The sequence below is a fragment of the Canis aureus genome, chromosome 29 (assembly GCF_053574225.1).
Source record: "Canis aureus isolate CA01 chromosome 29, VMU_Caureus_v.1.0, whole genome shotgun sequence".
Lineage (NCBI taxonomy): Eukaryota > Metazoa > Chordata > Mammalia > Carnivora > Canidae > Canis > Canis aureus.
The window spans coordinates 11,020,079-11,038,278 of NC_135639.1; the positions used below are offsets into that span (position 1 = coordinate 11,020,079).

Sequence of the window (18,200 nt, forward strand, 5' to 3'; positions counted from 1 at the left end):
TCTCTCTAAAATAAATAAGTAAATAACATCTTCTTCAAAAAAAATCAACATCCATGCATATTTCAACATTAACACATCATCAAACCAAGATGTTCTCCACACCATTCCAGGGATATTATCATATATCTCAACAAAGAGCTCTTAGTGTAGAGTCCTAGCATGCTCTGGGGATAATCTAATCTATTTTCTATTGTATCCAGAATATCATGGAGACAGCTGGAGACTCTCCAGTTCAATCGTGTATTACCATTTAGTGTTCAGCTGGCACTCCATTATCATCAGTTATGACTGAGCTACAACACACTTTTTAATGAAGTGCATATAATGGTCTATTTATCATTTGCATTTACCATCAAACTAAGGTATTATAAAGCACAGCAAACTCAGGTTTCAGTAAGATGTGTGCATTTAGCTTTGATTAGAGCAGCTTTTTCTGCACCTGCTCCTCATCAGACAGGACAGGGACTCAGTGGCTTGTCTCCAGCAATGGAGGGATGAAGTTTTCTCTGTTTAAAACTCACACTTTGCTTGGAGTGTCTCACTTCGGCCACATATCCAGTGACTATGAGTTAAGACATAAGTCCTGGGGATAGAGAAGGAAGTATGTCCAATTAGAAAAGAGAAAGATGGTTCAGATCCTTGCCTTGCCAAGAGTGGAAGTACTTTAAAGGACATTGGCATGGGAGGGCTGTCATAATCTCACACAGCTGCTCACCTTTCCCATTATCTCCCCTGGAATCTTAGGATGCCTGGAAGGTACAAAAACAGGGAATTGAGAAATAAGGAAAATTAGGAGGGCTAAATTAGCAGGTCAGCAAATAGACAAATGGCCCTAACAAGGGGCATGTATACACCACATACACACACACACATACACACACACACACATCAACAATCTTCCTGGAGAAGTAAGTCAGAATCCAAGTGGGCAAATAAAGTTGAGCACCTGCCCAGGGCAATGGGTCTCAAATAAAAAAGGGATATGAGATTAGGATGGGCAGGAAGGAGACAGTTAAATTCCTTCCAGGCTACAAAACCAAGATAAGATGTTCAGAGAACAAATGTGAGTTATCAGCATCGAGGATTCCTGGCTCCTTTAAGGGAATCCATCCTGGTCCAAAAACCTTTTCTCATTTCCCAGGACTTGGCTGACCTAAATCTTCAGCCAAATAAACCTGCTGGATGAGGCATATGGGAGGACTTGAAATGTGCCTTTACACTGAGGTCACTGCGGTGGCTGCCTCTTTTTTGATCCCAGGAACCCTTAAACTCCTTTGCCCTCTGTCTCAGCACCATATTAGATTATTCACATTGGCTGTCCACAATGACCTAATTAACTGGATAAGTATTCAGTGCTTTATTTCTTTTTATGCCTGGTGCACATAACCTAGAACCAATTTTTGAGAGACCAACTCTTCATTATGATCCACCTGATATAACTAGCAAGGCTTTGCCAGTTACCATGTAATAGAAATTCAATACTAACAGAGGCTGATGGTAGGTTATAAAAGAAAAAAAATAAAATCAAAAAATGCTATTTTAGACTATCGAAAAGATGCTGTGATGGTTAATTTCATCTGCCAACTTGACTGGCCATGGGAGGCCCCCAGTAAACATTATTTCTGGATGGGTCTATAAGAGTATTTCCAGATGAGATTAGCATTTAAATGGCTGGACTCAGTAAAGTAGATTGCCCTCCCCAGTGTGGGTGGGTATCGAATCCTTTGAAGGCCTGAATAGAACAAAAGGAAGAATTCCCCCCTTTTCTGCCTCACTGTTGAACTGGATGTCTTATCTTCTCCCACCCTCAGACTAAGATTTATACCACCAGGTTTCCTAGGACTCCAGCTTACAGATGGCAGACTGTGGAATTTCTCGGCCTCCATAATCTCTTGGGCCAAACCTTCATGATAATAGATAGATAGATGATTGATAGATAGATAGATAGATAGATAGATAGATAGATAGATGATAGATCGATCCATCCTATTGGTTCTATTTTCTCCGGAAAACCCTGACTAATACAGAAGCCAAATTTTTGCCTGAGCCTTCACATTTTCCACTTAATTTATTGCCAAGGCTATGTCTATACATTATCATATTCTAGGATTTTTTTATGGGAATGTCTTCATTTTTAAGAAAGATGAGTAATTGTAGTCACTGGAATGGAAATAGGAATAAAAATGAAACAGATCCTGACTATTACAGTATCTAGAATTTTCCATAAACCCACTCTGTTGTGGCTGCCAAGGTCAAGGTTCCTTGTCAACCTCAAATCAGACACCAGGCCTGAAAGCCTTCCAGCACTATGCAGAGAGACAGATTGTCAGCAGCTAGGGAAGCTAAAGAAATTATGAAAAACGCTGCTTTTGTAGATGCAAATATTAGAAAACTTTTTTTTAATTTAAACCTAATGTAAAGAAAGAGAACTTTTAACTAAACAATTGTATTTAGCTTTATTATGAAAAGTAGGAAAAAGATTATCAGTGTATAGTGAAATCAATAGATAATTCCAATACATATTAAGCTCCAGATTTCATTGAGATGATTTTTCAAATAAGATTTCCATTGCTAGAGTACCTGATAAGAGATTTATTAGGGGCATTTGTTAAAAAAAAAAGAAAAAAAAAAGAAAAAAAAAAAAACTATTCCATTGCAAGATGACAGTAATTCTCTGAGCTAATGTAAAGCCACAGATGTGATTCCAAGCTTAACACAGTAATGAAATCTTAAACACAATGAAGCAAAATGATCTCGTATCCCAAGCACTTGTTCAGACTATTTGTCTCCAAGCCCCCTTTCAGTCCCAACATCAGATTCCTTGGCCATCTGCCCTCAGCATCCTTGATAATCAGTAGGAAAACATGGGACCAGGGCCAGCAAAACTCATATCCACTGCTGATTTCCTGGTGTAGCACATCCTACCTGAAGAATCAAGTTGCAAGGGTTCTTCCTGAGAACAGAGGAAAAAAGGATGGAAAGAGTTCTTTCTGAAATTTACCTCTGAGATCCAAAACTCAAATCCACCCCAGGCTTAGGTACAAACCTTTTTTTTTTTATAACTATGAAAATTGTGCTATCTTCAGGCATCTCAGGGACCAGGAGACCTCATAAAATGAGAGCTCTTCAGAGGTCAAGTGCAGCATAAGTCCCCTTAAGCTTGCAGCACTCATTTTGAAATTTAAGTTATTACCAATAATCTATGGAAGACCTGCCCTGCATGCCCAAGTGACATTTGTTCAGGATTTGAATATCTTTGCCATTTTAATGCAAGAAGGTTCTCAATGAAGTCATGTAAAATGGGCAAATCAGAAACAAGAAAATCAAGTCTGGCAGCTCCAGAAGGCCAAAAGGAAAAACCTGAGCATTCATTTAGAGAAGGCCAGTTACCATGTTCCTCATGGAATTTAAAATCCAGTTGGAAGGGCACCTGGGTGGCTCAGTGGGTTAAGCATCTGCTTTCTCTGCCTTCAGCTCAGGTCACAATCCTGGAATCCTGGGATTGAGCCCCATGTCGGGCTTCCTGCTCAGTGAAGCATCTGCTTCTCCCTCTCCCCCCACCTCCACCTCCACTCATGCTCTCTTTCAAAATCTCTCTCAAATAAAAAAATAAAATCTTTAAAAATCAAATCAAATCTGGTTGGAAAGGGCTCCTTCAAATCCTGGATGAAGTCTTGCAGTATGTAGCTTGGAGAGGACTCCCTGTGACTTGCTACATTTCAAGAAAATATCACTGATCCTCTTAATATATGCAACTGCTGCTTCTCCAAAACATTTGGCTTATGTGAGCATCCAAAAGTTCTCCTTTCCACATTGCAACTTAGGCTCAAATCACTCCTGACCACGCTCGTGTTCCTATTCTATTTTTCAAATACTCATTAGCTGTCTGATGAGATCCTATCAAGTCTGTTCTCTGTGCTGAGAGATTACATGTTCAGATATTTTAGGCCTAACAATGTTCTTTCAAATTTGGTTGGTTATAAATATTATATTTTTGACTGATGCAGCTCTAAATTTCAGTGTGTCATCTGCCTGGCCTGACAGTTTAATTGTCAGCTCTTCTTCCAAATGCAACAGACCAGAGGACCAGAGCTGCTCACTTTTGGGTTCTGTAATTGGCTAGGCTTTACATCTGCCATTTTAAGCATTCACCTTACCTCCTAGTGTAGAAAAACTCATAAGCCTTTCCGTGTTCTAAACAGCCAAGCATTCACCACACCGCCTCTTCACTGGGAGGGTAAACAGCATCCCACCTCTCCATTTAACTCAAATCAGTGACACATCTCAAGATATACTGCTCCAGGTTCTCTTATCTCCCACTTCACATGTACAGTCTGCTTAATGGAAAGCTGAGCTACCCATTTAAAGGGTTTTTTTTTAAGATTTTATTTATTTATTCATGAGAACACAGAGAGAGAGAGAGAGAGAGAGGAAGAGACTTAGGCAGAGGGAGAAGCAGGCTCCATGCAGGGAGCCTGATGTGGGACTCGATCCTGGGTCTCCAGGATCAGGCCCTGGGCTGAAGGCGGCATTAAACTGGTGAGCCAGCAGGGCTGCCCCATTTAAAGGTTTTAAGTGACTTGTTTACCTTCCCCTTTTGGGGAAATGATTCAGTATTTTGCTTAGGAGCCAACTGCATCCCCAGAATCTGATTTTTCTCCCCTTTGAATGTGGAGTATATGTTTCACTTGGGTTCTGATTGAGTTCAGATTATTATCAGGGGGGTATCAACAAAGTTTGGAGCAAAAAGTTTAAGACTCATATGGAAAGCATCCAGAAGAAATAATGAAAACAAATGAAAGTATGCAAAAACAAGACTGGCAAAAGGATAAATGAGCTAAGATGAAATGGCTGAGAAGGAGTCCCTATGCTACCCATCTCACCATGCAAAACTGTCAAGAGCTTATAAACACTTATTTACATAAGTCATTTAGCATCTATTCAGAAGTCTTTCTGTCCCCTTGTCATCAATCTTAAAGCTGTATTGGATTCCCCTGAGTCTCTAGGAGTGTGCCATTTCTATTATTTTAAGGCAGTGTCAAGAAGTTCAAAATTCAGAAATTAACTCAAAATATGATCAAGTGAAAATAAGGTCTTAGCATCAGACTATGAATGGTGAGTGAGAACCCCAAGGACAATGGAAGATATCATCCTTCATGGCCCAAAACTGATAACTGAAATATATACATTAATCTGTCATATGTGTGCTGAGAGTCAACTCTACACAAGGTACTATAGACCATCACCTTGAGTCGCTACTTTCATTTGTAAAGATTATCCAGACATTCCCCAACCTGATACTGCCCTTTTGAAGTAGCACAAAGCACAGTGCTTGACATATAGTTAGTGCTAAATAAATATCTTCTGAATAAATAAAATGGAGCATGAGTAACACTTTTTATTGAGAACTGATTATAGTTAGAATTGTCACAATGCAAATTTTAGAATGAGAGACAGATAATCCTGGCCAAATAACAAAGTTACATAGAGTTAAATTCTTCATTTCAGAAGCTTCTACAGATTTGCCCTTTCCCCTGGCATTTTATTTATCAAAGTTATCTACATCAACCAATTAGATGAAAGCCATTTGAAACAGTGTGTGGATTCTCAGTTGGATATGATAAAGGAAGGGGTTTTTTTGTTCTTTATAACTCACATAGAAACCTACAAAATATACATACATATTATATATACACATATACATTATATACATATACATTACATATATACATTATATATACATATTTTTTAAAGAACAAAAAACTCATTGTCAATGAAATACAGTAATGGCTATAACCCCAAAACACAAAATTTGAATAAAAGCTATCAAATATTGTAAATTATAGGCCAAAATGAAACAGAACTCTATGAGTTAATACATAACACCTTAGATCCATAGCAGGACACAAGCCTCCTGAAAAATGTTATTTACTGAAAGATTCACCTATTGAACACCAAGATGGAAAGAGCCTGGTGAGGCTTGTGTGAAGCAAGGAATGATATTCCTGTAGATGCTTACTAGGCCAGTACAGAACAGCAGTGAAGTGAGAGCTGAAGAAGGATGTGATGTACTGTTTGTCTGTGACCCAGCCTCTTGGCCAAGGGTGCTTCTTCCAGAGGGCTGAGAAAGGAGAGGGAGAAGGCGGGAAAGTCCATCCACGTCATGACCCAGAAGGCTTATGACTGAGGGTCTCCACCACAAGTACAGTTTCCCCTAAATGTCAAAAATAGAAAAGAAACATGTCCCTTGGACAGAAAACTTAACAGAGTGTGGTGTCTACGTAAGAGAATCATCCTAAAGTAATTTCTGAAGTTGACTCCTGGGTCACTGCCACTACCACACCCAACTATTCTTCAGTAGAGATGTGGAAAAGAAAGAGATGTTCAGGTATAGATGAGTAGTAACAAGATAGGAATCAGCACAGAAGAGCAGGAAGCCAGGAGGGCAAAGAATTGCACACCAAACAGGGAGAATGCAGAGAAACCAGACAAAGAACATGCACATGTGGGAGAACCAGCCTGGGAAAAAGAAGAGTATAGACAAATAGTCCTGCATAAACTCAGTATCATGACAAACAACCTGGAAAGTCTGAAAGAAAATAAAGTGTCAACTGAGAATTTTATACCCACAGAAAACAACCTTCAAACATTAGAGTAAATGAACACACTTCCATTTTTTTTTTCAAGTTGAGGGAATTCATTGCTAGCAACCTGCATTAGGAGGAAGGCTAGAGGGTGTTCTTCAGACTGAAGAGAAATGGGTGTCAAGTGCAGGAAGAAGTGCAGATACCAGCAAAGGCAAATTTCTGGATAAACATAAAAGGCTGTGTTTCTCTTCTCTTGATCCCTTTAAAAGTCCTAAAAGGATGGCTTAAAGTAAATAAAAACATTGTAAGCTGTGGATCATAATTATGAAAAAGTGAAATGTATGACCACTGGAGCACAAAGGAAAGGCTGTGGGTAAAAGAAATTAAAGTGTTTTAAAGTCCTTAGGTTTGTTGGGTGGAAAAGGCGAAGTAGGAAATGGAGAGTGTAAAAACTGAAGTAGGAAGTGGAACAATATTAGCACCCAGGCTTAGATCAGGTAAGGATGCGTATTGTTGGCCCCAGAGCAACCACAAAATATAATATAAACAATAAAAAATATAGCCAAGAAGTCACTATAGGAAATAAGAGAGAACACTAAAAAATATTTGTTACTCCCCAAAAGAGGCAGGAAAAAAAGTAACTAAGGAATAAAATCCAGAAATGACAGAGAGTATACAAAAAGCAATATTATCTGAGCATCTGGGTGACTCAGTCAGTTAAGCATCTGCATTCAGCTCAGGTCATGATCCCTGTGTTGGGCTCAGCCAGGAGTCTGCCCCTCCACCCTGCTCATGTTCTCTCCCTCGCTCTCTTAAATAAATAAATAAAAATCTTTAAAAATAAAAATAATGTTTTAAAAGTGATATTATTGGGGCACCTGGATGGCTCAGTCGGCTAAACAGCTGCCTTTGGTTCAGGTCGTGATCGAGCCCCATGTCAGCCTCTCTGCTCAGCAAGGAGTCTGCTTCTCCTTCTCCTTCTGCCTGCCACTCCCCCTGCTTGTGTGCTTTCTCTCTCTCTTGCTCGGTCTCAAATAATTTTTTAAAGTGATATTGTTAATTATTATGAACATAAGAATAAAGACACAAGATGATAGTATAAGGATAGAAAATAATATACCATGCAAACAGCAACAAAACAAAGCTGATGTACCTGTATTATTTTCAAACAATACAAACTCCAGGGAATAAAATATCCCAAGACATAGAGAGATTTTATAACAATAAGGGAATCACTGCATGAAGTAGAACTGCAATCCTAAACATGAATGCACCAAAGAGCAGAGCTTCAAAATATATGAAGCAAAAAGTGACAGAACCAAAAGAGAAAAGACAAACCCACAATCATAGTTGGAGGTTTTGATATGTTTCTTAGTAATTGATAGAACAAGTAAATACAAATTCACTAAGGACAGACAAGGTCTGAACCATACTATAAGCCAATCGGATTTATTGATATCTAGAACACCAAAACCAACATCAAAATATGCATTTTGGGGGGCACCTGGCAGGCTCAGTGGTTGAGCATCTGCCTTTGGCTCAGGTCCTGATCCCAGGACCCTGAGATCAAGTCCTGCACCAGACTCCCTGCAGCAAGCCTGCTTCTCTCTCTGCCTATGTCTCTGCCTCTTTTTCTGTGTCTCTCATGAATAAATAAATAAAATCTTAAAATATATATACATTCTTTACAAGTGCACAGAGAATGTACTCCAGAGTAAAATGAGTTTCAATAAATTTCAACAGGTTAACATCTTAGTTTTCTACCCCTAATGAAATTAAATTAGAAATTAACAAAAATAAATAAAATTAATATAAATATAAAACTCCAGATATTTGGAAATTAAATAATATACTGCTGTATGATCCATGAATCAAAGAAGGCACAAGGGAATTAGAAAGTGTTTCAACTTAATAGTAATAAACACACAAAATATCAAAATTTGTGGGATATACTGGCTTAGAGGGAAACTATTGTTTAAGTGCCTATCCTAGAGCAGCCTGGGTGGCTCAGAGGTTTAGCGCCACCTTCAGCCCAGGGCATGATCCTGGAGACCCGGGATCGAGTCCCATGTCAGTCTCCCTGCCTGGAGCCTGCTTCTCCCTCAGCTTGTGTCTCTGCCTCTCTCTCTCTCTCCTCTCTGTGTATTCTTATGAATAAATAAATAAAATCTTTTTTTTAAGTGCCTATCCTAGAAAAAAAGAAAAAAGATTTAAAAGCAGAGACTGAAGTTTCTACACTATGAAGCTAGAAAAATAACTTATTAAACACAAGCTAAGAATAAAGGTAAAAGCAGAAATCAGTAAAATAAAAAATAGTCTAGAAAAGTAGAGAAATTTAATACAGTCAAAAGTTTGATCTTGGAAAAAAGTCAACAAGCTTCATAAACTCTTTGCAAAACTAATAAATTTTAAAAACAAAACACAAGTTATTACTCTCAGAAATGACAATAGGCCCTACAGATATCAAAAGAATACAAAAGAAATATCATGAATACTTCGCTAATAAAAGTTGGCAACTTACATGAAATAGATAAGTTCCTTAAATGACACAAATTACCAGAGCTGATTCAAGAAGAAATTTAAAAATCAGAAAAGCTCAATATCTATTAAAGAAGTTGAGCCTATAACCAAAAACTTTCTTGTAAAGAAAACCTCATGCCCAGATGATTTTGCTGAAAAGGCAGCCTGCATGCTGCATCCCTGCATGTCCTTGGTGAGCATGCCAACGTGAAGACCTGATCATCCCCTAACACTGAGAGGGTCTGTGCCCCTCACATGGGCAGTTAACATAGGACAAAGCAACCACAGAGTAACTACCATGGGCCTACTCTCTCCCCAGAAAAGGAAGACCAGCTTATTTGGTTGCTAAAAGAAGGTGCTGAGCTCTAGGTCCTGGGTTTCTCAGCTACAGCACAACTCACACATGCATAACCACCCTCTGATGGCACCATATCACCACATTCCCTTGAGGCAGGGAATTCTCCTGCTTTTTGCTGTACTGTAGGTAATAACCTGCCTCTGATCCACCAGTCTCATTGTCAATGCCCAGTGGAGATTCGGCAACTTTATTCCTAGTCATGAGCAAGAGTCGTTCGTGTTCTTCCCAGACATGGTCAAACCTTAAGAAAAAAATAATGTCCATCTTACACAAATTCTCTCAGAACACAGAATTGTAGAAAATGCTTCCCAGCTCATTTTATGAAGCCAGCATAAACCTGATACCAAATCCCGACATACACATTAACAAGAAAAAATAACAACAGACCAATATCTCTCATGAACAAAATGCAAAATCCCTCAACAGAATGTTGGAAGGGAAAAACTCAGCAATTAATGAAAGGGACAGTATCACAGCAAGGTAGAGTACATTCCAGGAATGCAATATTAATTCAATATTTGAAAATCAACCAGTATAATTCATTGTATTTACAAAACAAAGATGAAAAATAATATGATTGTTTCAATACTAACAGAAAATAAATTGGACAAAATTGAACAACCATTCATGATTAAAATTCTTGGCAAACTACAAATAGAACTTCCTCAGTGGAATAAAGAATATTACAAAACCTACAACTGACATCATATTTAATGACAAAATGATAAGTGCTTTCCTCCTAAGATTAGGAGCAAGGTAAGGGTGTCTGCTCTCACCATTTCTTCTTCTTTTTTTTAATGATGTGTTTATTTGAGAGAGAGCACATAAGCAGGGGAAGGGGGAGAGGGAGAGAGAATCCTCAAGCAGACTCCACACTGAGCATGGAGGCTGACACAGGCAATCCCAGGATCCTGAGATCATGACCTGAGCTGAAACCAAGAGTCAATACAACCAATAGCCGCCCAGGCACCCCTGCTCTTACCACTTCTATCCAGTTTTGTGCTGAAAGTTCTAACCATGCAATAAGACCAAAATAAAAAAATAAAAGGCAAAGGATTGGAAAGGGAAAAATAAAACTGTCATAATTTATAGACAACATAATTATATATATATATATGTCATATATATAATTATATATATAATTACTATATATATACAGAAAACTTCTAAGAAATTTATTTAAAAATCATTAGAATGAAAAAAAATCATTAGAGTGAATAAATATAATAAGGCCCCAGAATATAAGATTGACATATACAAATCATTTCTATTTTTAGATATAAGCAAAAAACAATTGAGAATGAAATTTTTAAAAATACCATTTGTATGAGACATCAAATACATAAGATACTTAGGAATAAATCTAAACAAAGATATACAAGACCCATATACTGAAATTTCAAAAATATTGGTGAGAAAAACTAAATAAGTCTTAAATGGAGAAATACACCGTGTTCATGAATTTAAAGTCTCCATGCTGTTAAGATATCAATTCTCTCAAACTGGTCTACAGAATGAACACAATAAAATAGAAATACCAGACTGCATTTTTATACAAATCAACAAGCTGCTTCAAAAATGTATGTAGAGGTGGGAGCAAAACCAACGCCTGGCTCGGAGCAGTAGCCTCGCTGCGGCCACCGAGGGTTTCTCTGGCCAGTGTTGCTCCCACCAGTCTACAGCACGGGAAATATCTTCCCTAACCTCTTCAAGGGCCTTTTTGGCAAAAAAAAAAAAGAAATGCTCATTCTCATGGTGGGCCTGGATGCTGCAGGGAAGACCACTATCCTGTACAAACTAAAGCTGGGGGAGATGGTGACCACCATTCCCACCATAGGCTTCAACGTGGAGACCGTGGAGCACAAGAATATCAGCTTCACCGTGTGGGATGTGGGTGGCCAGGACAAGATCCGGCCTCTGTGGTGCCACTACTTCCAGAATACATGAGGTCTCATCTTTGTAGTTGACAGCAATGACCGGGAGCGTGTGAACAAGGCCCGTGAGGAGCTCATGAGGATGCTGGCGGAGGATGAGCTCAGGGATGCCGTCCTGTTGGTGCTTGCCAACAAGCAGGACCTCCCGAAGGCCACGAATGTGGCTGAGATCACGGACAAGCTGGGGCTGCACTCCCTGCGCCACAGGAACTGGTGCATTCAGGCCACCTGTGCCACCAGCGGGGATGGGCTCTATGAGGGACTGGCCTGGCTGTCCAACCCGCTCCGCGCCCCCTGCCCTCACTCCCTCCTTCCACCCTGCTTTGCTCTCCTGTGGTGTGAGTGCCAGAAGCTGTCTCCACGGTCGGTCACAGTGTGCTCCACCACGCTGTAAATGTGCAGACGCAGCCTGCAGCCGGGTTTTTATTTAATGTAAATAGTTTTGTGTTCCCAACGAGGCAGTTTCTGGTACTCCTATGCAATATTACTCAGCTTTTCCTATTGTACAAAGAGAATCAACCCACCGTTCAATACTGAGAAGGGATTTGGGCACATGGGGCCCCCGGGAGTCGCTGTGTGGGACCAGCCTGGCACGGCCTCCTCTGGGCATTAGGTCTATGTTGAGATCCATTTTGGTGGTTGATTTTTAACCCAAACTCAGTGCATTTTTAAAATCGTTACAAATACAAGAAAAGGAGAACACCTGAACACACAGAAGGGAGATATGTGCCTAGTGTAGGTTCTGCAGGGGCGGCCAAAGTCCAGTCCACCAGTGGGCCATTTCCCATTGGGAACATGAGACGGGGCAGAACCAGCCACAGTCCATTCTGCATGGTCACAATAGGGTCCCTGTGATCGCTCTTGTCTCGGGTCATCCTGTATCCCCCTAGTGTTTGTGCTTGTACTTGTGCTTACACGGCCGCCCAGGAGATGGGCTGGGGGCTGCATTACCGCTCACGGACCCCTTGGAGGGACCCAAGCCTCCCTGGAGGCAGTGTGGGCACTCTGGCTTCCTCTGGGCTGCCTGGGGTCTCACCAGGAGGAGTGCGGGCGGGCAGGCCAGTCATCCCAGGGCCTCAGCCCCAAGCCCCGGGAGCCCCTGTCTACATGTGCTTTCACTCCCTCAGCCTGCAAGGGTCAGATCTGCCATCGAAACAACAACCTCTACTGTCTTCTTTTGTATTTTGGTAAACACTGAAGAAGCTGGAGCTGTTCAACTTTATCTTGGGGAAGTTCTCAGAACTGGTTTATTTGGTGTCGTGGAACCTCTTACTGCTTTCAATACACGATTAGTAATCAACTGTTTTGTATACTTGCTTTCAGTTTTCATTTCGACAAACAAGCACTGTAATTATAGCTACTAGAATAAAATCTCTTAATTATTAAAAAAAAATTTATGTAGAGATACCAAGAATAGCCAAAACAATTTTAAAAAGAAGGTTAAATTTGGAGATCTTGCCCTACCTGATTTCAAAATTTATTATAAAGCTACAGTAATTAAGATGTGGTACCAGACTCAGAGAATAGAAGACATACCTAGGAGACAAAATACAGTCTCTAGAAATGGAGCTGCACATACATATAACTTTTTTTTTCTTTTTCTTTTTTTTTTTTTTTTTTTTTTTTTTTTGGTAAAGGCTCCAAGGTAATTTAATGGGGAAATAGAATCTTTGAACAAATAGCACAGGAACAATTTGATAACCCTATGGAAAAAAATGAACTTTAACATATACCTCCCACAATACACAGTCATTAATTTGAAATGGATCAGAGACCTGAAGGTAAAAGGTAATCCATAAAACTTTTAGAAGAAAATATAGGAGGAAAATCTTCAGAATCTTGGTATAGCCAACCAATTTTTGGAACATAGAAGGCATTTACAAAGAAAACAAATGATAAACGTCTTCAGAATGAAGGTGTATGCTCTTAGAAAGACACCATAAAGGGGCATCAGGGTGGTTCAGTCTTTTAAAGCGTCCAACTCTTGATTTCAGCTCAGGTCATGATCTCAAGTCCTGGGATTGAGTCTGGCATTGGGCTCCTCACTCAGTGGAGAGTTGGCTTGGCTCCCTCTCCCTCTGCCCCTCCCCCTGCTCTCTCCCCCCCCCTCACTTTGTCTCTCTCTCCCCCCCAAATAAATAAATAAATCTTTAAAAAAAAAAAAAAAAGACACTGGGAAGAAAATGTACAAGCAAGCCAGCAGCACCAGGAGAGAATATATACAAAATATGATGGGACACCTGGGTGGCTCAGCACTTGACTGTCTGCCTTTGGCTCAAGGCCTGATCCAGGGTCCTGCATCATGCTCCCCATAGGGAGCCTGCTTCTCCCTCTGCCTGTGTCTCTACCTCTCTTTCTCTCTATCTCTCATGAATAAATAAAAATCTTAAAAAAAGATGACATCGTGCCATCTTTCAATTCCCAAATGTATTATTGATAATATATTTCATATAATCTATAATAATTACAGAATATATGTAATAGAGAGTATATTTGTGACTTATGTAGCATTTGTTTTCTATTATCTATTACATCATATTTATTCTTATTTATTTTTGAAACATTTATTTATAATTATGAAAACAAAATATATCACATATTATATTTTAGCTTTATAAAATACAAAATCTTTGTTATTTTGTCCAAGTTTGTTTCAGATTAACTGTGGCCTAATAAAATAAATGAACATAAAAATGCAGATTCATGTGCCAATATGCATAAATACAAGCTTCTAAAAATGCACAATTGTTTTACATTGTTCTAGGTGTTAGCGTGCCGCCTTGTCAGTGATGAACACTGTTGCAGAATTTAAATTCTTGGCATCATGAAAAGTATGCTCAAATGATTATTCATATTTAGCTCACGATTCAGAAACAGCATTATGGTAAAATACTGCTGTTGCCTCAAAACTACACACAAAGCCCAGCTAGCTACTGAACAAAGCAGCCTTCTTTAATAACTTTATCACTTTTAGTGCCGGACCTCAGCTTAACAGAGCAAATTGTGTCTTAACAATAAAATAATAATGCTTGCCATCCTAAAATCACCAAACATTTATGACTTTGAATGCCTTTTGCACATCTTAAATACCATTCATTATCCTTATTTCCCACACTATAACCTTCCTTCCGTGTAAGTGCTTAAAATGTATACTCTCTGCTTCTACCTGCTGCACCTTTCTTTGGAAACTCCAAGTCCAGGAGCTGAGAAAAATATGCTCAGCTATTAGGAATAGAAAGGAGGCTATAAATATACCTTTGCTTTCTCCACCAAAATACTACTTTTCGCTAAACTTCTTAACTCAAGAATTTCATTTTTTATTGCCTTAGCAAGGTCTGGCGTTAGCAAATTAAATGCCTGCAACCCCACTACTGGGTGGAACTCAGGTTGGGCTCTGAGATACACAGAGGCTGGATGGAAAGGGCAGCAGAATGCCATTGAAAGAGCAAGGGGTTGGGGGCCTGCGGGCCTGAGTTCACGGACTCTGGTCAAACTTCTTGGCTCTCTAAGCCTCTACCTGCTGGTCCGCAAATTGGAGGTGACTTCCACCTTGCAGGGTTCCATCAGAACTGTTATACAGAGCAGGTAACCCATGTCTGGGAAACTGCAGTCCCCCAATAAATGTTAGTTCCTTCTCCCCAGCTCCCTGTCTGCAAAAATCTTACAACCATGGGGGGAAAGATGAGATTACTGGGACAACTGGTAAATCATTTGGGAGAAGAAAAAAATTCAAGGTAAATCCCTATATTTCATCAAAACACATTCAGATGAATTAACGACCTAAAAGTTGAAATGAAATTATTAAAACTAACTAGAATAAAAAAATCAAGGTTGCAGTTTTACCACTCTAGACCGAGAAAGCCCTTTCTCAAGCTGAACAGGAAGGGTAAAGCTAAAGAAAATATTGATACAGTGACCCTGGGCAAAAAATTCCACGTGTAAAACAAAAATTCTCAAAGTTAAAACATAAAGAGCCACCTGGGAAAAATATTTGCACTTCTTATGACAAAAAGCTAATATCTATATAAAAAGCTCTTCAAAAGCAATGATAAAAAGACAAGCACCTTTAAGGGGGGAAAATGAGTCAAGGAGAGGAAAGATAATTCATTCAACGTTCAACATATTGGAGCTGCTTCTATGTCTCAAACACTCGCCTAGGAACAGGAGATGGAAAATGGGCAGATGACAGTCTCAACTTGCATGAGCTGATCTTCTTGTAAACAAAGAATAAATACAAGAGGAGAAAACAAAAACTTTAACTATTAAGGGACCCAAATTAAAATAATGAGTTCCCACCTTCCTGCGCAAAGATTTAAAAGATTGTGGGGCAAGTGGATGAGCCAGTACATTTTAGAAGCTTCAAAGATCGCTTACTATTTCCCAAAAATTCACCTGTTAGGAACTTGTCCTGAGGACATCTATAAGGATGCAGGGTATGAGTATAAATATTTCAGGGCCGTTTTTAATAATGACAAACTGAAAATCACCCAAATGTCCACCAATAAGATGCTGATTCAATAAATTACAGAAGATCAATACAATGAAATACAACACAGGCATTTAAAAAAATCCTAGCATTAACAAAGTATGTCCACAACGTGTTGTTAAATAGAAAGAGCAGGTTTTAAAAGTACATTTATGGTGTGGCACCATGTTTATCTCTAAATATATATGTGTAGAGTTGGATATCTTTAAGCATAAAAACGACTCCTGGATGCCCCTCCATCAAAATATTATATGAACAGAAGACATCTTTGGGTGGAGTGTTCATGGTTATCTTTTTTTAAGATTTTATTTATTTATTTATCTATCTATCTATCTATCTATCTATCTATCTATCTATTTATTTATTTATTTAAAAGAGAGCAAGAGGGTGAGCAAGGGAATATGAGCAGAGGGGAGGGGCAAAGGGAGAGGGAGAAGCAGACTCCTCGCTGAGCAGGGAGCCTCATGCAGGTCTCAATCCCAGAACCCTCGGACCATGACCTGCCCCCAAAGGCAGACACTTAACCTCCTGAGCCAGCCAGGTGCCTCCATGGCTGTTTCTTTAAATATACATTTTACAGGTGGTAAAATATATAATATATATAATGTTTGCAATAAGCATTATTTCTACAATCAGAAAAATGCTAAAACTATTTGCATGAGAGGTTTTGTTTGTTTGTTTTGTTTTGTTTTTGTTTTTATTTTTTAAAGCTTGCTCAGATAATGAAACAGTGGACAGGGGCATATACATTCCTGGAAAAATACCCTATTTAATGGGAAGCACCCAGAAGCACCACATCTCCCTCCTCATCTCAGGCCGCCAAGAGGTATCTTTGCCACAACCAAGTCACAGAACATGACAGCCTCGGTGACCCAAAACACCAAACTTTGGGGACGACGGGAGAGTTGTATTCTAAACAAGGTTTACAACCAGAAGGAAAAGGGTCCCCAGGGGCCCAGCGGGCAAGTTGAGGGAACACTTACAGCACCTGTGAAACCACTGTGTGCTCAGCCGCTAAATATTCACCGCACGGACCACAAAGGCCCAAGTAATTGAAATTAGAACTGCTCTTTATCCATGGCACTCAATTTTTAATATATAAAATCCAGCTCTAAATCCCATTTATGGAAATCGGTTACAACTAAATGACAAATCTCACAGTGGCCCATGGAGCTTCCATGCTCTCTGGTCTCTGTCCAGGAAGCAACGAAATTATTTTTATTTCAGACTCATTAAATTTTCTGCCACCGGCAGTAACATTTAGTCCCCATCAGGAGTCCTGGGGGTTATCAGCATTTCTGCCTCGTCCCTTCCCATTTCAATTTTTTATAGAAATAAGGCCTTTTTATCTCCAAAAATATGCATATCATATTCATAACTAACCCCTTTTTAAAAATAGCTCTTCTGACTCACCTCATTAACAGTATAAAATTCACTCATCAAATACATAGTGTTAGCCAGTGAACTGCTATTCTTTTAAAAATAAATAAATATATATATGTATATATAGTCAAAAGGTTTAATTCAAAGGTGGTTTTTTATTTCCCCAAAGGTACTGCTTTGCTTGGTAACATGCCCGAGAAGTTGCTAGAAAGGAGAATTCTCAGACAGCAATGACATACATTTTAAGAGGTGAGAGGAATGCAATGGAGGTGGTTTCAGAACCATTTCCACCCATTTTGCGGCCTTTTGCTGCTTTCCATGGTGTGTGTGGCTACGAGGGAGGTGACCCCATCTGCACAGGGCACCTGCACTAGGAGTAGAAGAATTCCGTTCCCCTCTTCCTTTGTGCAACCCCGAGAGCAGATTCCATCCATTGGGCCAAGGAGAACTAAGTTGAGCTCCGAAAGTGCCTGATGTCCTCCTCACCAGGTCTCACCTCTAGTGTCACCAATTCTGAGACACCTCCAGGAGGCCGGATTGGAGCTGGAAGTCCTGGTCCCCGGTCCAAGCTGTGACATGAGTCCAAGCATGTGATCTCATTCACATCAGTTGGCTCTCAGTCTCCCCATCTGTAAAATGGGGGGATTGGACCCACATGCAAGCTGGGGTTTTTCTACTTGCAAATCATGTCAAGTCCAAAGCTACACCTAAGATTTCTGCAGATTTCCAGAGTGGTGGGAACTAAGGGGATCACGTTCTTAGGTGCCTTGGAACTTCTGCACTGGATCAACCCAGATGGGAGTTTCTAGAAGCTCCCCAGCAGTTCTGCCAGTAGGCAAAGACTGACAACTACGGGGCTCCTCCCAGCTCCAGGAGCAGGAGCTGGACTTACATTTGACTTTGAAGTTACTGTCCAAAAAGTCCTGGGGGGA

At 39.7% G+C, this 18,200-nt stretch overlaps 1 pseudogene; it reads left to right on the forward strand.

The window, feature by feature from the left end:
* The window catches only part of LOC144300839 (ADP-ribosylation factor 1 pseudogene), a 55,742-nt pseudogene extending 43,949 nt beyond the window's left edge, over window positions 1-11,793 (forward strand).
* The last annotated feature ends 6,407 nt before the right edge of the window (window positions 11,794-18,200 follow it).